At 43.3% G+C, this 5,371-nt stretch overlaps 1 pseudogene; it reads left to right on the forward strand.

Moving 5' to 3' along the window:
* Positions 1–2,948: 2,948 nt before the first annotated feature.
* Positions 2,949–3,425, forward strand: LOC149127512 (low molecular weight phosphotyrosine protein phosphatase pseudogene; annotated as a pseudogene).
* Positions 3,426–5,371: the final 1,946 nt, after the last annotated feature.

A 5,371-nucleotide genomic window follows, 5' to 3' on the forward strand; every position in this document is an offset into this window, starting at 1 on the left:
TTAGGAAAACTATATTTTAAAAGTTAAGAAAATTAGGCTGGCACCGCAGCTCACTAGGCTAATCCTCTGTCTGCAGTGCCAGCACCCCGGGTACTAGTCCTGGTTGGGGTGCCAGATTCTGTCCTGGTTACTCCTCTTCCAGTCCAGCTCTCTGCTGTGGCCCAGAAGGGCAGTAGAGGATGGCCCAGGTCCTTGGGCCCTGTGCCTGCATGGGAGACCAGGATGAAGCACCTGGCTCCTGGCTTAGGATTGGTGCAGCGTGCTGGCCATGGCAGCCATTTGGGGGGTGAACCAACGAAAAAGGAAGACCTTTCTCTCTGTCTCTCCCTCTCCCTCTCTCTCACTGTGTAACTCTGCCTGTCAAAAAAAAGTAAAAATAAATAAAAATAAAAATAAGATAATTTATTAAGCCAATAACTAATTTCAGGAAATTAAAACAGGGCCATTCTTTATAGAACATACAGAACTTACCAAAATGTTAAGAGGATATTGTTAAATTCTTAGAAATAAAAATGACTCCAGAGTTCAAAATCTGTTACATTTTGAAAATCAGTCTCCCAAAACACATACACAGCATGAAACTGAAAAAAAATCTACATAATTTAATAAGTTGATTGATTGAATAAAATGGACCTATAGCAAGCTTCTTAAAACAGCGAAAGTTTTTCCCCTGGGAACAGACCCAGCCATGCCTGCCTTCTCCCCATCTCTCTTAACAGGGAAATCAAACAACAAAAACAAACAACAAGCATCAACCCTAAATAAACCAGGAACTCTGTCAATGTACCCAGATGACACCATTACATACAGACAATCCAGTGTCATCCCAAACTACATACAACTGACAAGGGAGGATATCCAGACTGGGCATCCCATATGGAGGCCGGTTTGAGTCCCGGCTGTTCCACTTCTGATCCAGCGCTCTGCTGTGGCCTGGGAAAGCAGTGGAGGATGGACCAAGTCCTTGGGCCCCTGCACCTGTGTGGGAGACCTGGGAGAAGCTCCTGGCTCCTGGCTTCGGATTTGTGCAAATCAGGCCATTGCGGCCATCTGGGGAGTGAACCAGCGGATGGAAGCCTTCTCTCTCCCTCTCCCTCTCTCGATCTCTCTCTCTAATTCTGCCTTTCAAGAAATCATTTTTTTTTAAATGTCATTACTAACAGCAAGCAACACATAGGAAATATTAAAAAGACAAAAGACAGACTAGAAAACACGTATCTACAAGAGAAATGAACCAAGAGGATTAACCACGCAATATCTTTAAACATTGTTCCAACGATCATTACAGAAACTTCCCAAAGGAGAAATCCTCCGGGATATGAAGAAACAAAGACCAGAATTCGATGAAGCGCAGTTAGTGGTGACTCACCTGGAGCGGCTTCTGCAGCTCACGGCGAGTTCTAGAGGTCCCGAGAGCCCCAAGGAACACGGAGGCCACAGCGACCCTGCCCGGAAATCAGGCACCACGGCGGCCTCAGACCCCAAACCCAGCCCGCACTCCCGTCGCCCGGCAACAACCGCCCCACGCCCACTGCATCAGCAATCATGTTGATTGGCTATACCTTTTGTGAGGCCCCTCACGCCCATTGGCTTTGCAGCTGTCCAATCAGGGGCCCTGGTGAGGGTGGCGTATTACATCGTCATCACGCAAGATACCTGGGTCATAGTCGCGTCCCGCCTACAGTGGGTGGAGCGTCCCCGCGGTGGCTCCACCTTCTCAGCTCTGAGAAGGGGAAGCCGGAGGCCTCGCAAGCGGGAAGCGGTGAGTGTGTGGGGCCAGGTTTCCCAGAAGGGGCCGTGGGGCAGGTGGATCCTGAAGAACCAGCTACAGAGGGACCTGAGTTGATCTGAATGTTTTCAAAATTGCCGAAGCACAGATGCATGTTAAAGAGATTAGGAAAAGGAAACAACCAAAATAAGAGAAGCACACTGCTTGTGTCAAGTATGTCACATGTCTCTACGTCTCAGTAAGGATGATGACTCTTTTGTGCAGAGTTAGATGTCACTGAAAAGCCTATGATCAAAAATAGTTGCTGTGGTTGACAGGTGAGGCCACAAAGTGGAGGAAGTCTAATCTTGAGCCACACATATGTTTGAGAAACATCCTAGTGACCATTTATTTACAGCAACAAGCTTGGTCATTCATTAGTAACCAAGGCAGGAAGAAGTCACCTGATGTTAGTCTATACATTTATTCATTTCTACCTGAATTAACATACTCTTGAAAGATTTAGTTGTTATATGTCTATGCTTGTTCAGAAAATGATAAGTAAATTTTATTTAGAAGATTATTAGTGAATAAATTTAGTATATGTTATACACACTTTTCATATTTTCTTGAGGAGGACAGGACATGTATTATTATTAATCCTAGGGGCTGGCACTGTGGCATAGTGGGTAAAGCCAGCTCCTGCAGTGCTAGCATCCCATATGGGTGCCAATTTGAGACTCAGCTGCTCCACTTCTGATCCAGCTCTCTGCTTTGACCTGGGAAAGCAGTAGATGATGGCCCAAGCCCCTGAGCCCCTGCACCTGCATAGGAGACCCAGAGGAAGCTCTTGGCTTCTGGCTTCAGGTCAGCACAGCTCCAGCCATTGTGGCCAATTAAGGAGTGAACCAGCAGATGGAAGACCTCTCTTTCTGCCTCTCCTTCTATCTCTGTATAACTCTGACTTTCAAATAATAAATAAATAAATCTTTAAAATATTATTAATCCTATGTATAAATGATGGAATAAACTCAGAGAGGTTAAGTGACTCGTTCTAGGGCACATATCTATTTGTTGGTCGAACCAGACTTAATTTATTGTTCTGATCACAGAGACCATAGTCTTGGAATAGAACTAAAAACAACAAAAAGCATTTTCTAGGTTCATTTCTTTGAATGCATCCTACACACTATTGGAATGAAAGCTATTTCAAAAATCTTTTGTCTGCGTGCACCAGAAGATGGCCCAGGCAGCATCCAAGTCAGTGCTGTTTGTGTGTCTGGGTAGCATTTGCTGGTCACCCATTGCAGAAGCAGTTCTCAGAAAACTCATGACTTATCAGAATGTGTCAGACAATTGGAAGGTAGACAGTGCGGCCATGTCCATCTATGATATAGGAAACCTCCCTGACGGCTGTGGGCAAGAGTACATGAGGAGGCAGGGTGTGCCCATGAGCCATGTGGCCCCGCAGGTCACCAAAGAAGACTTTGCCACCTTGGACTACATACTGTATATGGATGAAAGCAACCTGAGAGATTTGAATAGAAAAAGTAATCAAGTTAAAAATCGCAAAGCTGAAATTGAACTACTTGAGAGCTAAGATCCACAAAAACAACTCATTATCGATGATCCCTGTTATGGGAATGATGCGGACTTCGAGGCTGTATACCAGCAGTGTGCATGGTGCTGCAGGGCCCTCCTGGAGAAAGCCCACTAGGCCTGGGGGGGGGGGTCTCTGCCAGCAGCCGCCTACTCAAATGCCAGGCTGTTCCCCAGGCCTCACATGTGTCTTCTGTTGACTGTTTATCTTACAAAATAATTGTTGATGGAAATCAGTTGTACATGCAGAATAATAAATAAAAATATTAAGCCTTCTTAGAGTAGTTGAGCCTTCCACTTTGCCCCAATTACAAAAACGGGAACAAACACCACAGAACAGAGCAGAACAGTGCTGCGTGGAGCAGTGGCCTCTGAGGGAAGCACGGGTATGGGAGGTGCACTCTGCCCTCCTGGCTGCCCTCCCCTCATCCCACACCCCTTGGTGGAGCTGCCCTATGAGAAGTTTTACTTCACACACCCAGAGTGCACTCTTGTATATTGGGAGACTGGAAAGAGAAAAGTTTATGGAATCAGCACCTTTCACACTTGCTGATTTTTGTTTATTTCTTGAAGAGCTCAGCTTATTTCCTCCCACTTGAGCCACTTTGTTTCTGAAATGTCATTATATCCAGAAAAAGGTTGCTTGAATGCTGTCTCCATTTGTAGTCAGTTGAATACTTCTGTGTTTACACCCACATGTCACCCAAATGCCAAATGCAAATTGGTTTAGGTGGGAAAATGATCTAAAACATTCCATTGTATTGGTGTGCTTACATATTGGCATGTTAGTAAGTATTTATTTGTTGGCTTTTAATAAGTTTATAACAAATATAGATCATTTCTGTCCTTCAGATAACTAATTCTAAACTTACCTGGTTGTATGCCAGAAAAAAAATTATTTTCAAAATAAACTGGGGAGTTAGAAAAATACAACTGAAAAAAATATTTTATTAGCAGATGATTTACTACCCATAGAATCCTACAACTATAAAATTAGATAGATCTTGGAGATCTGGGCTGGCCATCTCTTTGTGTGTGTGAGAGAGAGAGAAACAGTTTCTTTCTATTAATCCAGCAAAATAAAAATTTTATTTAATTTTTATTGCTAAATAAACAAAATTTTTGTTGGAAATTTGGTCATACAATGCTAAATACCTTTTAATGCATAAGAAAGTCACAAAAATAGATACTAATGCAACCATTCTCTTGGGTGTGAATATAACCTAAAGTGGTTCATACAAAGCTTGTTTTCATTATAGATGATATTAGATATTAGACTATTCCCAATTTTTCTTTGCTGTTTAAGCTTTTATTTATTTTTTACATTATCACTCTAATCACATTTTTTCAACTTTGCTCATACACATTAAATTCTTTGTGTACTGTACATTTTTTAGAAAAACATCTTGGGGCCGGCTCTGTGGCACAACAGGTTAAAGGCCTGGTCTGAAGTGCTAGCATCCCATATGGGCACTGGTTCTAGCCCTAGCTGCTCCTCTTCTATCCAGCTCTCAGCTATGGCCTGGGATAGCAGAAGATGGCCCACATCCTTGGGCCCCTACACCCATGTGGGAGACCCAGAGGAGGATCATGGCTCCTGGCTTTGGATCAGCACAACTCTGGCTGTTGTGGCAATCTGGGGCATGAACCAGCAGATGTAATACCTCTCTCTGTGTCTCTACCTCTCTCTGTAACTCTTTCAAATAAATAAAATAAATCTTTAAAAAAAAAGAAAAACATCTTTTACAAGATCTATTTTCAGTTAAGTGGGGAACAGCAAGCAAAGCATATGAGAGTGGCATAAGGACTTCTGTGGAGCCGACAATGAGGAGTCTGGGTTTGTCTGTGTACAAGGTGAGCCAGACTGAGGAACTTCAAGGATGGAATTGATGGGCTCAGGTCCAGATCAGCTCTAGAACATGGATTCAAAGTCATGTGAGAAGTGGATATATTGGTCTGTGTGTGAAGGGGGATGTTTGACTGTCAGGAGAAAGTGTGTAATTCTAATTAAATACTCAAAAGAAGAGGAACATAAGTTGGAAAGAGGCTATCAACAGAGCTCAA

Source organism: Oryctolagus cuniculus, chromosome 3 (assembly GCF_051225735.1).
Source record: "Oryctolagus cuniculus isolate XC-2025 breed Fujian yellow rabbit chromosome 3, ASM5122573v1, whole genome shotgun sequence".
NCBI classification, from domain to species: Eukaryota; Metazoa; Chordata; class Mammalia; order Lagomorpha; family Leporidae; genus Oryctolagus; species Oryctolagus cuniculus.